Here is an 18,738-nt window from a genome sequence, read left to right on the forward strand (position 1 = left end):
TGCCAGCACTCTGACTAAATTATCTTATGCCCCACCTCCTTGCTGCATTCCTCATTGCTTTCTAGCATTATGACTTGCAATCCCACTGCACGCACTGCTGCTTTTCACAAACAGGACAACACGCTCAAAGAATCGCACTTCTTGCACACCAAAACCCCACTCAATTCTACTCTCTTACTTCGACAATTCCTTCCAATCCTATTTGCCGGGCTAACATTTTCCCTGAAGAAGGGGCACCACAGCCAAGCTCTTTCCTCATCAGCACGTCGACATTGCCAGACTTGATGCCTTTGGAGGCTGGCTCTCTCAGATTGCAATGTTCACACGAATGTTGATGGCCAAGCGCACAGTACCTGCACAGTGCCTTGTTTGCCCTCACAAAGGTAGGGAGATCCTGGTGATTTTCTTGGCAGCAGGGCTCCAATTAGCACTTGTCGCAATAATATATTGTGATGCAAAGAAAGGCATGGGAATGAGAGGCTGAAATGTCCTGCTTGGAACCATTATTGGATTGTGGTTATATGAGAAGGCCTTGGCTTTGAATGGCAGCTGTGTTGCTTGTCTTTGGTCAAGTTGAGCAAGAAAAAGTGTATGGGAAAAGGATGCAAAATGCAAGTTGTTGCATGAAAGATGTGTGTCTGATTGTTGTTTGCAGTGCTGGAACGATGAATTTCCTTGCCGGCACGGCCCGATAAATCAAGTATGTTTAACAAATGGTCTTCGAGTCATAGAGTCATTTGCGGCACAGAAGGAGGCCATTCTGCCCATCCAGCGTATGCCGGCTCTCCATAGAACAATCCACTCAGTCCCATTGCTCTAGACCTGAAAGTTTATTTCCTTCAAGTGCCCATCCAATTTTCTTTTGAAATCATTCATTGTCTCTGCTTCCAACACCCTCAAAGGCAGCGAGTTCCAGCTCATTACCAGTAGCTGGGTAAAAATGTTCTTCCTCATATTCCCCATACATCTCTTGCCCAAAACTTTCGATCTGTGTCCCCTAGTCCTTGTACCATCAGCTACTGGCAACACGTTTTCTTTGCCTGCCTTATCTCAAACGGTCATAATCTTTACACCTCAATCAAATCTCTCCGCAATTTCCGTTGCTCCTCTGAGAACAACCCCAGCTTCTGCAACCTAACCTTGCAGCTAAAATCGCTCATCCCTGGAACCATTCTGGTCAATCTCCTCTGTAACCTCTCACATCCAACCTAAAGCCTGATGACCAAAAGTGTACGCAATACTCCTGTTGTGGCCTGACCAGAGATTTATAAAGGTTCAGCATAACTTTGCTGCTTTTGTACTCAATGATTCTATTTAAGAAGCCCAAGATCCTCTATGTTTGGCTGCCCACACTCTCAATATGTCCTGCAACCTTCATAAATCTATGCACATGCACCCCCAGGTTCCTCTGTCCTTGCACACTCTTTCCAACTGTGCCATTAAGTCTATATGAGCTCAGCCCATCCTTTCTGCCAAAATGCATCACCTCACACTTGTTGATATGAAATTCCATTTGCCACTTGTCTGCCCATTCTGCTAGGCTATCTATGTCATCTTGAAGTCAATTTGTATCATGCTCACCGTTTGCCATTCCTCCAAGTTTGGTATGATTGGCAAATTTTGAAATCTTCTGCTCAGTTGCAATATCCAAGTTATTTCTACATCTCCAATAAAAACACCGCTAGTCCTTTGACTGACCCTTGCGCAACACCACTGTCTACCATCCTCCAGTGTGAAAAGTAACGATTGACCATGATGAGCTGTTTTGTGTCCTGAAAGCAATATTTTTGATCCAAGCTGAGACTGCCTGTTTCTGGTTTGTGTTTGCACAGAAGGAACAAATGTTATCCAGCAGTTAGTGTAAACATTTGGAGCACACTTTCCAATACCAACATAACCAGCTGTCAGGATGGCCGAGTGGTCTAAGGCGCCAGACTCAAGGAGTGTTTGTCCTTGCCTCTCTTGTGGCTCTGGAATTCTGGTCTCTCTTAAGGGGCGTGGGTTCAAATCCCACTCCTGACATCACTTTTTTCATCCACACTAAACCTCACAGCATCACACTGCCTGCTCAGCTTGCCTGCAATTTGCACGTGCCTCCTTCAATTACTTCAATCCTACTGCCATTTGCCAACAAACACAAGGCACAGCTCCACAAACATGGCCTTTCCTCAGGAAACCTCACAAATCCTAAGCCTGTCCTTCCACATAATGCTTCAAATCACACTTCTGCCATCAACCATTTCCCACACTCCAATGCCAGCACTCTGACTAAATTATCTTATGCCCCACCTCCTTGCTGCATTCCTCATTGCTTTCTAGCATTATGACTTGCAATCCCACTGCACGCACTGCTGCTTTTCACAAACAGGACAACACGCTCAAAGAATCGCACTTCTTGCACACCAAAACCCCACTCAATTCTACTCTCTTACTTCGACAATTCCTTCCAATCCTATTTGCCGGGCTAACATTTTCCCTGAAGAAGGGGCACCACAGCCAAGCTCTTTCCTCATCAGCACGTCGACATTGCCAGACTTGATGCCTTTGGAGGCTGGCTCTCTCAGATTGCAATGTTCACACGAATGTTGATGGCCAAGCGCACAGTACCTGCACAGTGCCTTGTTTGCCCTCACAAAGGTAGGGAGATCCTGGTGATTTTCTTGGCAGCAGGGCTCCAATTAGCACTTGTCGCAATAATATATTGTGATGCAAAGAAAGGCATGGGAATGAGAGGCTGAAATGTCCTGCTTGGAACCATTATTGGATTGTGGTTATATTAGAAGGCCTTGGCTTTGAATGGCAGCTGTGTTGCTTGTCTTTGGTCAAGTTGAGCAAGAAAAAGTGTATGGGAAAAGGATGCAAAATGCAAGTTGTTGCATGAAAGATGTGTGTCTGATTGTTGTTTGCAGTGCTGGAACGATGAATTTCCTTGCCGGCACGGCCCGATAAATCAAGTATGTTTAACAAATGGTCTTCGAGTCATAGAGTCATTTGCGGCACAGAAGGAGGCCATTCTGCCCATCCAGCGTATGCCGGCTCTCCATAGAACAATCCACTCAGTCCCATTGCTCTAGACCTGAAAGTTTATTTCCTTCAAGTGCCCATCCAATTTTCTTTTGAAATCATTCATTGTCTCTGCTTCCAACACCCTCAAAGGCAGCGAGTTCCAGCTCATTACCAGTAGCTGGGTAAAAATGTTCTTCCTCATATTCCCCATACATCTCTTGCCCAAAACTTTCGATCTGTGTCCCCTAGTCCTTGTACCATCAGCTACTGGCAACACGTTTTCTTTGCCTGCCTTATCTCAAACGGTCATAATCTTTACACCTCAATCAAATCTCTCCGCAATTTCCGTTGCTCCTCTGAGAACAACCCCAGCTTCTGCAACCTAACCTTGCAGCTAAAATCGCTCATCCCTGGAACCATTCTGGTCAATCTCCTCTGTAACCTCTCACATCCAACCTAAAGCCTGATGACCAAAAGTGTACGCAATACTCCTGTTGTGGCCTGACCAGAGATTTATAAAGGTTCAGCATAACTTTGCTGCTTTTGTACTCAATGATTCTATTTAAGAAGCCCAAGATCCTCTATGTTTTGCTGCCCACACTCTCAATATGTCCTGCAACCTTCATAAATCTATGCACATGCACCCCCAGGTTCCTCTGTCCTTGCACACTCTTTCCAACTGTGCCATTAAGTCTATATGAGCTCAGCCCATCCTTTCTGCCAAAATGCATCACCTCACACTTGTTGATATGAAATTCCATTTGCCACTTGTCTGCCCATTCTGCTAGGCTATCTATGTCGTCTTGAAGTCAATTTGTATCATGCTCACCGTTTGCCATTCCTCCAAGTTTGGTATGATTGGCAAATTTTGAAATCTTCTGCTCAGTTGCAATATCCAAGTTATTTCTACATCTCCAAAAAAACCACCGCTAGTCCTATGACTGACCCTTGCGCAACACCACTGTCTACCATCCTCCAGTGTGAAAAGTAACGATTGACCATGATGAGCTGTTTTGTGTCCTGAAAGCAATATTTTTGATCCAAGCTGAGACTGCCTGTTTCTGGTTTGTGTTTGCACAGAAGGAACAAATGTTATCCAGCAGTTAGTGTAAACATTTGGAGCACACTTTCCAATACAGATACAACCAGCTGTCAGGATGGCCGAGTGGTCTAAGGCGCCAGACTCAAGGAGTGTTTGTCCTTGCCTCTCTTGTGGCTCTGGAATTCTGGTCTCTCTTAAGGGGCGTGGGTTCAAATCCCACTCCTGACATCACTTTTTTCATCCACACAAAACCTCACAGCATCACACTGCCTGCTCAGCTTGCCTGCAATTTGCACGTGCCTCCTTCAATTACTTCAATCCTACTGCCATTTGCCAACAAACACAAGGCACAGCTCCACAAACATGGCCTTTCCTCAGGAAACCTCACAAATCCTAAGCCTGTCCTTCCACATAATGCTTCAAATCACACTTCTGCCATCAACCATTTCCCACACTCCAATGCCAGCACTCTGACTAAATTATCTTATGCCCCACCTCCTTGCTGCATTCCTCATTGCTTTCTAGCATTATGACTTGCAATCCCACTGCACGCACTGCTGCTTTTCACAAACAGGACAACACGCTCAAAGAATCGCACTTCTTGCACACCAAAACCCCACTCAATTCTACTCTCTTACTTCGACAATTCCTTCCAATCCTATTTGCCGGGCTAACATTTTCCCTGAAGAAGGGGCACCACAGCCAAGCTCTTTCCTCATCAGCACGTCGACATTGCCAGACTTGATGCCTTTGGAGGCTGGCTCTCTCAGATTGCAATGTTCACACGAATGTTGATGGCCAAGCGCACAGTACCTGCACAGTGCCTTGTTTGCCCTCACAAAGGTAGGGAGATCCTGGTGATTTTCTTGGCAGCAGGGCTCCAATTAGCACTTGTCGCAATAATATATTGTGATGCAAAGAAAGGCATGGGAATGAGAGGCTGAAATGTCCTGCTTGGAACCATTATTGGATTGTGGTTATATGAGAAGGCCTTGGCTTTGAATGGCAGCTGTGTTGCTTGTCTTTGGTCAAGTTGAGCAAGAAAAAGTGTATGGGAAAAGGATGCAAAATGCAAGTTGTTGCATGAAAGATGTGTGTCTGATTGTTGTTTGCAGTGCTGGAACGATGAATTTCCTTGCCGGCACGGCCCGATAAATCAAGTATGTTTAACAAATGGTCTTCGAGTCATAGAGTCATTTGCGGCACAGAAGGAGGCCATTCTGCCCATCCAGCGTATGCCGGCTCTCCATAGAACAATCCACTCAGTCCCATTGCTCTAGACCTGAAAGTTTATTTCCTTCAAGTGCCCATCCAATTTTCTTTTGAAATCATTCATTGTCTCTGCTTCCAACACCCTCAAAGGCAGCGAGTTCCAGCTCATTACCAGTAGCTGGGTAAAAATGTTCTTCCTCATATTCCCCATACATCTCTTGCCCAAAACTTTCGATCTGTGTCCCCTAGTCCTTGTACCATCAGCTACTGGCAACACGTTTTCTTTGCCTGCCTTATCTCAAACGGTCATAATCTTTACACCTCAATCAAATCTCTCCGCAATTTCCGTTGCTCCTCTGAGAACAACCCCAGCTTCTGCAACCTAACCTTGCAGCTAAAATCGCTCATCCCTGGAACCATTCTGGTCAATCTCCTCTGTAACCTCTCACATCCAACCTAAAGCCTGATGACCAAAAGTGTACGCAATACTCCTGTTGTGGCCTGACCAGAGATTTATAAAGGTTCAGCATAACTTTGCTGCTTTTGTACTCAATGATTCTATTTAAGAAGCCCAAGATCCTCTATGTTTTGCTGCCCACACTCTCAATATGTCCTGCAACCTTCATAAATCTATGCACATGCACCCCCAGGTTCCTCTGTCCTTGCACACTCTTTCCAACTGTGCCATTAAGTCTATATGAGCTCAGCCCATCCTTTCTGCCAAAATGCATCACCTCACACTTGTTGATATGAAATTCCATTTGCCACTTGTCTGCCCATTCTGCTAGGCTATCTATGTCCTCTTGAAGTCAATTTGTATCATGCTCACCGTTTGCCATTCCTCCAAGTTTGGTATGATTGGCAAATTTTGAAATCTTCTGCTCAGTTGCAATATCCAAGTTATTTCTACATCTCCAAAAAAACCACCGCTAGTCCTATGACTGACCCTTGCGCAACACCACTGTCTACCATCCTCCAGTGTGAAAAGTAACGATTGACCATGATGAGCTGTTTTGTGTCCTGAAAGCAATATTTTTGATCCAAGCTGAGACTGCCTGTTTCTGGTTTGTGTTTGCACAGAAGGAACAAATGTTATCCAGCAGTTAGTGTAAACATTTGGAGCACACTTTCCAATACAGATACAACCAGCTGTCAGGATGGCCGAGTGGTCTAAGGCGCCAGACTCAAGGAGTGTTTGTCCTTGCCTCTCTTGTGGCTCTGGAATTCTGGTCTCTCTTAAGGGGCGTGGGTTCAAATCCCACTCCTGACATCACTTTTTTCATCCACACAAAACCTCACAGCATCACACTGCCTGCTCAGCTTGCCTGCAATTTGCACGTGCCTCCTTCAATTACTTCAATCCTACTGCCATTTGCCAACAAACACAAGGCACAGCTCCACAAACATGGCCTTTCCTCAGGAAACCTCACAAATCCTAAGCCTGTCCTTCCACATAATGCTTCAAATCACACTTCTGCCATCAACCATTTCCCACACTCCAATGCCAGCACTCTGACTAAATTATCTTATGCCCCACCTCCTTGCTGCATTCCTCATTGCTTTCTAGCATTATGACTTGCAATCCCACTGCACGCACTGCTGCTTTTCACAAACAGGACAACACGCTCAAAGAATCGCACTTCTTGCACACCAAAACCCCACTCAATTCTACTCTCTTACTTCGACAATTCCTTCCAATCCTATTTGCCGGGCTAACATTTTCCCTGAAGAAGGGGCACCACAGCCAAGCTCTTTCCTCATCAGCACGTCGACATTGCCAGACTTGATGCCTTTGGAGGCTGGCTCTCTCAGATTGCAATGTTCACACGAATGTTGATGGCCAAGCGCACAGTACCTGCACAGTGCCTTGTTTGCCCTCACAAAGGTAGGGAGATCCTGGTGATTTTCTTGGCAGCAGGGCTCCAATTAGCACTTGTCGCAATAATATATTGTGATGCAAAGAAAGGCATGGGAATGAGAGGCTGAAATGTCCTGCTTGGAACCATTATTGGATTGTGGTTATATGAGAAGGCCTTGGCTTTGAATGGCAGCTGTGTTGCTTGTCTTTGGTCAAGTTGAGCAAGAAAAAGTGTATGGGAAAAGGATGCAAAATGCAAGTTGTTGCATGAAAGATGTGTGTCTGATTGTTGTTTGCAGTGCTGGAACGATGAATTTCCTTGCCGGCACGGCCCGATAAATCAAGTATGTTTAACAAATGGTCTTCGAGTCATAGAGTCATTTGCGGCACAGAAGGAGGCCATTCTGCCCATCCAGCGTATGCCGGCTCTCCATAGAACAATCCACTCAGTCCCATTGCTCTAGACCTGAAAGTTTATTTCCTTCAAGTGCCCATCCAATTTTCTTTTGAAATCATTCATTGTCTCTGCTTCCAACACCCTCAAAGGCAGCGAGTTCCAGCTCATTACCAGTAGCTGGGTAAAAATGTTCTTCCTCATATTCCCCATACATCTCTTGCCCAAAACTTTCGATCTGTGTCCCCTAGTCCTTGTACCATCAGCTACTGGCAACACGTTTTCTTTGCCTGCCTTATCTCAAACGGTCATAATCTTTACACCTCAATCAAATCTCTCCGCAATTTCCGTTGCTCCTCTGAGAACAACCCCAGCTTCTGCAACCTAACCTTGCAGCTAAAATCGCTCATCCCTGGAACCATTCTGGTCAATCTCCTCTGTAACCTCTCACATCCAACCTAAAGCCTGATGACCAAAAGTGTACGCAATACTCCTGTTGTGGCCTGACCAGAGATTTATAAAGGTTCAGCATAACTTTGCTGCTTTTGTACTCAATGATTCTATTTAAGAAGCCCAAGATCCTCTATGTTTTGCTGCCCACACTCTCAATATGTCCTGCAACCTTCATAAATCTATGCACATGCACCCCCAGGTTCCTCTGTCCTTGCACACTCTTTCCAACTGTGCCATTAAGTCTATATGAGCTCAGCCCATCCTTTCTGCCAAAATGCATCACCTCACACTTGTTGATATGAAATTCCATTTGCCACTTGTCTGCCCATTCTGCTAGGCTATCTATGTCCTCTTGAAGTCAATTTGTATCATGCTCACCGTTTGCCATTCCTCCAAGTTTGGTATGATTGGCAAATTTTGAAATCTTCTGCTCAGTTGCAATATCCAAGTTATTTCTACATCTCCAAAAAAACCACCGCTAGTCCTATGACTGACCCTTGCGCAACACCACTGTCTACCATCCTCCAGTGTGAAAAGTAACGATTGACCATGATGAGCTGTTTTGTGTCCTGAAAGCAATATTTTTGATCCAAGCTGAGACTGCCTGTTTCTGGTTTGTGTTTGCACAGAAGGAACAAATGTTATCCAGCAGTTAGTGTAAACATTTGGAGCACACTTTCCAATACAGATACAACCAGCTGTCAGGATGGCCGAGTGGTCTAAGGCGCCAGACTCAAGGAGTGTTTGTCCTTGCCTCTCTTGTGGCTCTGGAATTCTGGTCTCTCTTAAGGGGCGTGGGTTCAAATCCCACTCCTGACATCACTTTTTTCATCCACACAAAACCTCACAGCATCACACTGCCTGCTCAGCTTGCCTGCAATTTGCACGTGCCTCCTTCAATTACTTCAATCCTACTGCCATTTGCCAACAAACACAAGGCACAGCTCCACAAACATGGCCTTTCCTCAGGAAACCTCACAAATCCTAAGCCTGTCCTTCCACATAATGCTTCAAATCACACTTCTGCCATCAACCATTTCCCACACTCCAATGCCAGCACTCTGACTAAATTATCTTATGCCCCACCTCCTTGCTGCATTCCTCATTGCTTTCTAGCATTATGACTTGCAATCCCACTGCACGCACTGCTGCTTTTCACAAACAGGACAACACGCTCAAAGAATCGCACTTCTTGCACACCAAAACCCCACTCAATTCTACTCTCTTACTTCGACAATTCCTTCCAATCCTATTTGCCGGGCTAACATTTTCCCTGAAGAAGGGGCACCACAGCCAAGCTCTTTCCTCATCAGCACGTCGACATTGCCAGACTTGATGCCTTTGGAGGCTGGCTCTCTCAGATTGCAATGTTCACACGAATGTTGATGGCCAAGCGCACAGTACCTGCACAGTGCCTTGTTTGCCCTCACAAAGGTAGGGAGATCCTGGTGATTTTCTTGGCAGCAGGGCTCCAATTAGCACTTGTCGCAATAATATATTGTGATGCAAAGAAAGGCATGGGAATGAGAGGCTGAAATGTCCTGCTTGGAACCATTATTGGATTGTGGTTATATGAGAAGGCCTTGGCTTTGAATGGCAGCTGTGTTGCTTGTCTTTGGTCAAGTTGAGCAAGAAAAAGTGTATGGGAAAAGGATGCAAAATGCAAGTTGTTGCATGAAAGATGTGTGTCTGATTGTTGTTTGCAGTGCTGGAACGATGAATTTCCTTGCCGGCACGGCCCGATAAATCAAGTATGTTTAACAAATGGTCTTCGAGTCATAGAGTCATTTGCGGCACAGAAGGAGGCCATTCTGCCCATCCAGCGTATGCCGGCTCTCCATAGAACAATCCACTCAGTCCCATTGCTCTAGACCTGAAAGTTTATTTCCTTCAAGTGCCCATCCAATTTTCTTTTGAAATCATTCATTGTCTCTGCTTCCAACACCCTCAAAGGCAGCGAGTTCCAGCTCATTACCAGTAGCTGGGTAAAAATGTTCTTCCTCATATTCCCCATACATCTCTTGCCCAAAACTTTCGATCTGTGTCCCCTAGTCCTTGTACCATCAGCTACTGGCAACACGTTTTCTTTGCCTGCCTTATCTCAAACGGTCATAATCTTTACACCTCAATCAAATCTCTCCGCAATTTCCGTTGCTCCTCTGAGAACAACCCCAGCTTCTGCAACCTAACCTTGCAGCTAAAATCGCTCATCCCTGGAACCATTCTGGTCAATCTCCTCTGTAACCTCTCACATCCAACCTAAAGCCTGATGACCAAAAGTGTACGCAATACTCCTGTTGTGGCCTGACCAGAGATTTATAAAGGTTCAGCATAACTTTGCTGCTTTTGTACTCAATGATTCTATTTAAGAAGCCCAAGATCCTCTATGTTTTGCTGCCCACACTCTCAATATGTCCTGCAACCTTCATAAATCTATGCACATGCACCCCCAGGTTCCTCTGTCCTTGCACACTCTTTCCAACTGTGCCATTAAGTCTATATGAGCTCAGCCCATCCTTTCTGCCAAAATGCATCACCTCACACTTGTTGATATGAAATTCCATTTGCCACTTGTCTGCCCATTCTGCTAGGCTATCTATGTCGTCTTGAAGTCAATTTGTATCATGCTCACCGTTTGCCATTCCTCCAAGTTTGGTATGATTGGCAAATTTTGAAATCTTCTGCTCAGTTGCAATATCCAAGTTATTTCTACATCTCCAAAAAAACCACCGCTAGTCCTATGACTGACCCTTGCGCAACACCACTGTCTACCATCCTCCAGTGTGAAAAGTAACGATTGACCATGATGAGCTGTTTTGTGTCCTGAAAGCAATATTTTTGATCCAAGCTGAGACTGCCTGTTTCTGGTTTGTGTTTGCACAGAAGGAACAAATGTTATCCAGCAGTTAGTGTAAACATTTGGAGCACACTTTCCAATACAGATACAACCAGCTGTCAGGATGGCCGAGTGGTCTAAGGCGCCAGACTCAAGGAGTGTTTGTCCTTGCCTCTCTTGTGGCTCTGGAATTCTGGTCTCTCTTAAGGGGCGTGGGTTCAAATCCCACTCCTGACATCACTTTTTTCATCCACACAAAACCTCACAGCATCACACTGCCTGCTCAGCTTGCCTGCAATTTGCACGTGCCTCCTTCAATTACTTCAATCCTACTGCCATTTGCCAACAAACACAAGGCACAGCTCCACAAACATGGCCTTTCCTCAGGAAACCTCACAAATCCTAAGCCTGTCCTTCCACATAATGCTTCAAATCACACTTCTGCCATCAACCATTTCCCACACTCCAATGCCAGCACTCTGACTAAATTATCTTATGCCCCACCTCCTTGCTGCATTCCTCATTGCTTTCTAGCATTATGACTTGCAATCCCACTGCACGCACTGCTGCTTTTCACAAACAGGACAACACGCTCAAAGAATCGCACTTCTTGCACACCAAAACCCCACTCAATTCTACTCTCTTACTTCGACAATTCCTTCCAATCCTATTTGCCGGGCTAACATTTTCCCTGAAGAAGGGGCACCACAGCCAAGCTCTTTCCTCATCAGCACGTCGACATTGCCAGACTTGATGCCTTTGGAGGCTGGCTCTCTCAGATTGCAATGTTCACACGAATGTTGATGGCCAAGCGCACAGTACCTGCACAGTGCCTTGTTTGCCCTCACAAAGGTAGGGAGATCCTGGTGATTTTCTTGGCAGCAGGGCTCCAATTAGCACTTGTCGCAATAATATATTGTGATGCAAAGAAAGGCATGGGAATGAGAGGCTGAAATGTCCTGCTTGGAACCATTATTGGATTGTGGTTATATGAGAAGGCCTTGGCTTTGAATGGCAGCTGTGTTGCTTGTCTTTGGTCAAGTTGAGCAAGAAAAAGTGTATGGGAAAAGGATGCAAAATGCAAGTTGTTGCATGAAAGATGTGTGTCTGATTGTTGTTTGCAGTGCTGGAACGATGAATTTCCTTGCCGGCACGGCCCGATAAATCAAGTATGTTTAACAAATGGTCTTCGAGTCATAGAGTCATTTGCGGCACAGAAGGAGGCCATTCTGCCCATCCAGCGTATGCCGGCTCTCCATAGAACAATCCACTCAGTCCCATTGCTCTAGACCTGAAAGTTTATTTCCTTCAAGTGCCCATCCAATTTTCTTTTGAAATCATTCATTGTCTCTGCTTCCAACACCCTCAAAGGCAGCGAGTTCCAGCTCATTACCAGTAGCTGGGTAAAAATGTTCTTCCTCATATTCCCCATACATCTCTTGCCCAAAACTTTCGATCTGTGTCCCCTAGTCCTTGTACCATCAGCTACTGGCAACACGTTTTCTTTGCCTGCCTTATCTCAAACGGTCATAATCTTTACACCTCAATCAAATCTCTCCGCAATTTCCGTTGCTCCTCTGAGAACAACCCCAGCTTCTGCAACCTAACCTTGCAGCTAAAATCGCTCATCCCTGGAACCATTCTGGTCAATCTCCTCTGTAACCTCTCACATCCAACCTAAAGCCTGATGACCAAAAGTGTACGCAATACTCCTGTTGTGGCCTGACCAGAGATTTATAAAGGTTCAGCATAACTTTGCTGCTTTTGTACTCAATGATTCTATTTAAGAAGCCCAAGATCCTCTATGTTTTGCTGCCCACACTCTCAATATGTCCTGCAACCTTCATAAATCTATGCACATGCACCCCCAGGTTCCTCTGTCCTTGCACACTCTTTCCAACTGTGCCATTAAGTCTATATGAGCTCAGCCCATCCTTTCTGCCAAAATGCATCACCTCACACTTGTTGATATGAAATTCCATTTGCCACTTGTCTGCCCATTCTGCTAGGCTATCTATGTCCTCTTGAAGTCAATTTGTATCATGCTCACCGTTTGCCATTCCTCCAAGTTTGGTATGATTGGCAAATTTTGAAATCTTCTGCTCAGTTGCAATATCCAAGTTATTTCTACATCTCCAAAAAAACCACCGCTAGTCCTATGACTGACCCTTGCGCAACACCACTGTCTACCATCCTCCAGTGTGAAAAGTAACGATTGACCATGATGAGCTGTTTTGTGTCCTGAAAGCAATATTTTTGATCCAAGCTGAGACTGCCTGTTTCTGGTTTGTGTTTGCACAGAAGGAACAAATGTTATCCAGCAGTTAGTGTAAACATTTGGAGCACACTTTCCAATACAGATACAACCAGCTGTCAGGATGGCCGAGTGGTCTAAGGCGCCAGACTCAAGGAGTGTTTGTCCTTGCCTCTCTTGTGGCTCTGGAATTCTGGTCTCTCTTAAAGGGCGTGGGTTCAAATCCCACTCCTGACATCACTTTTTTCATCCACACAAAACCTCACAGCATCACACTGCCTGCTCAGCTTGCCTGCAATTTGCACGTGCCTCCTTCAATTACTTCAATCCTACTGCCATTTGCCAACAAACACAAGGCACAGCTCCACAAACATGGCCTTTCCTCAGGAAACCTCACAAATCCTAAGCCTGTCCTTCCACATAATGCTTCAAATCACACTTCTGCCATCAACCATTTCCCACACTCCAATGCCAGCACTCTGACTAAATTATCTTATGCCCCACCTCCTTGCTGCATTCCTCATTGCTTTCTAGCATTATGACTTGCAATCCCACTGCACGCACTGCTGCTTTTCACAAACAGGACAACACGCTCAAAGAATCGCACTTCTTGCACACCAAAACCCCACTCAATTCTACTCTCTTACTTCGACAATTCCTTCCAATCCTATTTGCCGGGCTAACATTTTCCCTGAAGAAGGGGCACCACAGCCAAGCTCTTTCCTCATCAGCACGTCGACATTGCCAGACTTGATGCCTTTGGAGGCTGGCTCTCTCAGATTGCAATGTTCACACGAATGTTGATGGCCAAGCGCACAGTACCTGCACAGTGCCTTGTTTGCCCTCACAAAGGTAGGGAGATCCTGGTGATTTTCTTGGCAGCAGGGCTCCAATTAGCACTTGTCGCAATAATATATTGTGATGCAAAGAAAGGCATGGGAATGAGAGGCTGAAATGTCCTGCTTGGAACCATTATTGGATTGTGGTTATATGAGAAGGCCTTGGCTTTGAATGGCAGCTGTGTTGCTTGTCTTTGGTCAAGTTGAGCAAGAAAAAGTGTATGGGAAAAGGATGCAAAATGCAAGTTGTTGCATGAAAGATGTGTGTCTGATTGTTGTTTGCAGTGCTGGAACGATGAATTTCCTTGCCGGCACGGCCCGATAAATCAAGTATGTTTAACAAATGGTCTTCGAGTCATAGAGTCATTTGCGGCACAGAAGGAGGCCATTCTGCCCATCCAGCGTATGCCGGCTCTCCATAGAACAATCCACTCAGTCCCATTGCTCTAGACCTGAAAGTTTATTTCCTTCAAGTGCCCATCCAATTTTCTTTTGAAATCATTCATTGTCTCTGCTTCCAACACCCTCAAAGGCAGCGAGTTCCAGCTCATTACCAGTAGCTGGGTAAAAATGTTCTTCCTCATATTCCCCATACATCTCTTGCCCAAAACTTTCGATCTGTGTCCCCTAGTCCTTGTACCATCAGCTACTGGCAACACGTTTTCTTTGCCTGCCTTATCTCAAACGGTCATAATCTTTACACCTCAATCAAATCTCTCCGCAATTTCCGTTGCTCCTCTGAGAACAACCCCAGCTTCTGCAACCTAACCTTGCAGCTAAAATCGCTCATCCCTGGAACCATTCTGGTCAATCTCCTCTGTAACCTCTCACATCCAACCTAAAGCCTGATGACCAAAAGTGTACGCAATACTCCTGTTGTGGCCTGACCAGAGATTTATAAAGGTTCAGCATAACTTTGCTGCTTTTGTACTCAATGATTCTATTTAAGAAGCCCAAGATCCTCTATGTTTTGCTGCCCACACTCTCAATATGTCCTGCAACCTTCATAAATCTATGCACATGCACCCCCAGGTTCCTCTGTCCTTGCACACTCTTTCCAACTGTGCCATTAAGTCTATATGAGCTCAGCCCATCCTTTCTGCCAAAATGCATCACCTCACACTTGTTGATATGAAATTCCATTTGCCACTTGTCTGCCCATTCTGCTAGGCTATCTATGTCGTCTTGAAGTCAATTTGTATCATGCTCACCGTTTGCCATTCCTCCAAGTTTGGTATGATTGGCAAATTTTGAAATCTTCTGCTCAGTTGCAATATCCAAGTTATTTCTACATCTCCAAAAAAACCACCGCTAGTCCTATGACTGACCCTTGCGCAACACCACTGTCTACCATCCTCCAGTGTGAAAAGTAACGATTGACCATGATGAGCTGTTTTGTGTCCTGAAAGCAATATTTTTGATCCAAGCTGAGACTGCCTGTTTCTGGTTTGTGTTTGCACAGAAGGAACAAATGTTATCCAGCAGTTAGTGTAAACATTTGGAGCACACTTTCCAATACAGACACAACCAGCTGTCAGGATGGCCGAGTGGTCTAAGGCGCCAGACTCAAGGAGTGTTTGTCCTTGCCTCTCTTGTGGCTCTGGAATTCTGGTCTCTCTTAAGGGGCGTGGGTTCAAATCCCACTCCTGACATCACTTTTTTCATCCACACAAAACCTCACAGCATCACACTGCCTGCTCAGCTTGCCTGCAATTTGCACGTGCCTCCTTCAATTACTTCAATCCTACTGCCATTTGCCAACAAACACAAGGCACAGCTCCACAAACATGGCCTTTCCTCAGGAAACCTCACAAATCCTAAGCCTGTCCTTCCACATAATGCTTCAAATCACACTTCTGCCATCAACCATTTCCCACACTCCAATGCCAGCACTCTGACTAAATTATCTTATGCCCCACCTCCTTGCTGCATTCCTCATTGCTTTCTAGCATTATGACTTGCAATCCCACTGCACGCACTGCTGCTTTTCACAAACAGGACAACACGCTCAAAGAATCGCACTTCTTGCACACCAAAACCCCACTCAATTCTACTCTCTTACTTCGACAATTCCTTCCAATCCTATTTGCCGGGCTAACATTTTCCCTGAAGAAGGGGCACCACAGCCAAGCTCTTTCCTCATCAGCACGTCGACATTGCCAGACTTGATGCCTTTGGAGGCTGGCTCTCTCAGATTGCAATGTTCACACGAATGTTGATGGCCAAGCGCACAGTACCTGCACAGTGCCTTGTTTGCCCTCACAAAGGTAGGGAGATCCTGGTGATTTTCTTGGCAGCAGGGCTCCAATTAGCACTTGTCGCAATAATATATTGTGATGCAAAGAAAGGCATGGGAATGAGAGGCTGAAATGTCCTGCTTGGAACCATTATTGGATTGTGGTTATATGAGAAGGCCTTGGCTTTGAATGGCAGCTGTGTTGCTTGTCTTTGGTCAAGTTGAGCAAGAAAAAGTGTATGGGAAAAGGATGCAAAATGCAAGTTGTTGCATGAAAGATGTGTGTCTGATTGTTGTTTGCAGTGCTGGAACGATGAATTTCCTTGCCGGCACGGCCCGATAAATCAAGTATGTTTAACAAATGGTCTTCGAGTCATAGAGTCATTTGCGGCACAGAAGGAGGCCATTCTGCCCATCCAGCGTATGCCGGCTCTCCATAGAACAATCCACTCAGTCCCATTGCTCTAGACCTGAAAGTTTATTTCCTTCAAGTGCCCATCCAATTTTCTTTTGAAATCATTCATTGTCTCTGCTTCCAACACCCTCAAAGGCAGCGAGTTCCAGCTCATTACCAGTAGCTGGGTAAAAATGTTCTTCCTCATATTCCCCATACATCTCTTGCCCAAAACTTTCGATCTGTGTCCCCTAGTCCTTGTACCATCAGCTACTGGCAACACGTTTTCTTTGCCTGCCTTATCTCAAACGGTCATAATCTTTACACCTCAATCAAATCTCTCCGCAATTTCCGTTGCTCCTCTGAGAACAACCCCAGCTTCTGCAACCTAACCTTGCAGCTAAAATCGCTCATCCCTGGAACCATTCTGGTCAATCTCCTCTGTAACCTCTCACATCCAACCTAAAGCCTGATGACCAAAAGTGTACGCAATACTCCTGTTGTGGCCTGACCAGAGATTTATAAAGGTTCAGCATAACTTTGCTGCTTTTGTACTCAATGATTCTATTTAAGAAGCCCAAGATCCTCTATGTTTGGCTGCCCACACTCTCAATATGTCCTGCAACCTTCATAAATCTATGCACATGCACCCCCAGGTTCCTCTGTCCTTGCACACTCTTTCCAACTGTGCCATTAAGTCTATATGAGCTCAGCCCATCCTTTCTGCCAAAATGCATCACCTCACACTTGTTGATATGAAATTCCATTTGCCACTTGTCTGCCCATTCTGCTAGGCTATCTATGTCATCTTGAAGTCAATTTGTATCATGCTCACCGTTTGCCATTCCTCCAAGTTTGGTATGATTGGCAAATTTTGAAATCTTCTGCTCAGTTGCAATATCCAAGTTATTTCTACATCTCCAATAAAAACACCGCTAGTCCTTTGACTGACCCTTGCGCAACACCACTGTCTACCATCCTCCAGTGTGAAAAGTAACGATTGACCATGATGAGCTGTTTTGTGTCCTGAAAGCAATATTTTTGATCCAAGCTGAGACTGCCTGTTTCTGGTTTGTGTTTGCACAGAAGGAACAAATGTTATCCAGCAGTTAGTGTAAACATTTGGAGCACACTTTCCAATACCGACATAACCAGCTGTCAGGATGGCCGAGTGGTCTAAGGCGCCAGACTCAAGGAGTGTTTGTCCTTGCCTCTCTTGTGGCTCTGGAATTCTGGTCTCTCTTAAGGGGCGTGGGTTCAAATCCCACTCCTGACATCACTTTTTTCATCCACACTAAACCTCACAGCATCACACTGCCTGCTCAGCTTGCCTGCAATTTGCACGTGCCTCCTTCAATTACTTCAATCCTACTGCCATTTGCCAACAAACACAAGGCACAGCTCCACAAACATGGCCTTTCCTCAGGAAACCTCACAAATCCTAAGCCTGTCCTTCCACATAATGCTTCAAATCACACTTCTGCCATCAACCATTTCCCACACTCCAATGCCAGCACTCTGACTAAATTATCTTATGCCCCACCTCCTTGCTGCATTCCTCATTGCTTTCTAGCATTATGACTTGCAATCCCACTGCACGCACTGCTGCTTTTCACAAACAGGACAACACGCTCAAAGAATCGCACTTCTTGCACACCAAAACCCCACTCAATTCTACTCTCTTACTTCGACAATTCCTTCCAATCCTATTTGCCGGGCTAACATTTTCCCTGAAGAAGGGGCACCACAGCCAAGCTCTTTCCTCATCAGCACGTCGACATTGCCAGACTTGATGCCTTTGGAGGCTGGCTCTCTCAGATTGCAATGTTCACACGAATGTTGATGGCCAAGCGCACAGTACCTGCACAGTGCCTTGTTTGCCCTCACAAAGGTAGGGAGATCCTGGTGATTTTCTTGGCAGCAGGGCTCCAATTAGCACTTGTCGCAATAATATATTGTGATGCAAAGAAAGGCATGGGAATGAGAGGCTGAAATGTCCTGCTTGGAACCATTATTGGATTGTGGTTATATTAGAAGGCCTTGGCTTTGAATGGCAGCTGTGTTGCTTGTCTTTGGTCAAGTTGAGCAAGAAAAAGTGTATGGGAAAAGGATGCAAAATGCAAGTTGTTGCATGAAAGATGTGTGTCTGATTGTTGTTTGCAGTGCTGGAACGATGAATTTCCTTGCCGGCACGGCCCGATAAATCAAGTATGT

At 45.4% G+C, this 18,738-nt stretch overlaps 8 non-coding genes across 8 annotated transcripts; all 8 read left to right on the forward strand.

Annotated features, from left to right (window-relative positions):
• Positions 1 to 1,903: 1,903 nt before the first annotated feature.
• On the forward strand, positions 1,904 to 2,022 carry trnal-caa (transfer RNA leucine (anticodon CAA)). The gene is made up of 2 exons: positions 1,904 to 1,941; positions 1,977 to 2,022. It is a non-coding gene; the product is annotated as a tRNA-Leu (tRNA).
• Positions 2,023 to 4,157: 2,135 nt separating this feature from the next.
• On the forward strand, positions 4,158 to 4,276 carry trnal-caa (transfer RNA leucine (anticodon CAA)). The gene is made up of 2 exons: positions 4,158 to 4,195; positions 4,231 to 4,276. It is a non-coding gene; the product is annotated as a tRNA-Leu (tRNA).
• Positions 4,277 to 6,411: 2,135 nt separating this feature from the next.
• trnal-caa (transfer RNA leucine (anticodon CAA)) lies at positions 6,412 to 6,530 on the forward strand. Its single transcript has 2 exons — positions 6,412 to 6,449; positions 6,485 to 6,530. It is a non-coding gene; the product is annotated as a tRNA-Leu (tRNA).
• A 2,135-nt stretch (positions 6,531 to 8,665) lies between these two features.
• trnal-caa (transfer RNA leucine (anticodon CAA)) lies at positions 8,666 to 8,784 on the forward strand. Its single transcript has 2 exons — positions 8,666 to 8,703; positions 8,739 to 8,784. It is a non-coding gene; the product is annotated as a tRNA-Leu (tRNA).
• A 2,135-nt stretch (positions 8,785 to 10,919) lies between these two features.
• Positions 10,920 to 11,038, forward strand: trnal-caa (transfer RNA leucine (anticodon CAA)). Its single transcript has 2 exons — positions 10,920 to 10,957; positions 10,993 to 11,038. It is a non-coding gene; the product is annotated as a tRNA-Leu (tRNA).
• Positions 11,039 to 13,173: 2,135 nt separating this feature from the next.
• Positions 13,174 to 13,292, forward strand: trnal-caa (transfer RNA leucine (anticodon CAA)). Its single transcript has 2 exons — positions 13,174 to 13,211; positions 13,247 to 13,292. It is a non-coding gene; the product is annotated as a tRNA-Leu (tRNA).
• A 2,135-nt stretch (positions 13,293 to 15,427) lies between these two features.
• Positions 15,428 to 15,546, forward strand: trnal-caa (transfer RNA leucine (anticodon CAA)). The gene is made up of 2 exons: positions 15,428 to 15,465; positions 15,501 to 15,546. It is a non-coding gene; the product is annotated as a tRNA-Leu (tRNA).
• Positions 15,547 to 17,681: 2,135 nt separating this feature from the next.
• trnal-caa (transfer RNA leucine (anticodon CAA)) lies at positions 17,682 to 17,800 on the forward strand. Its single transcript has 2 exons — positions 17,682 to 17,719; positions 17,755 to 17,800. It is a non-coding gene; the product is annotated as a tRNA-Leu (tRNA).
• The last annotated feature ends 938 nt before the right edge of the window (positions 17,801 to 18,738 follow it).

This window comes from Heterodontus francisci, chromosome 23 (genome assembly GCF_036365525.1).
Source record: "Heterodontus francisci isolate sHetFra1 chromosome 23, sHetFra1.hap1, whole genome shotgun sequence".
Lineage (NCBI taxonomy): Eukaryota > Metazoa > Chordata > Chondrichthyes > Heterodontiformes > Heterodontidae > Heterodontus > Heterodontus francisci.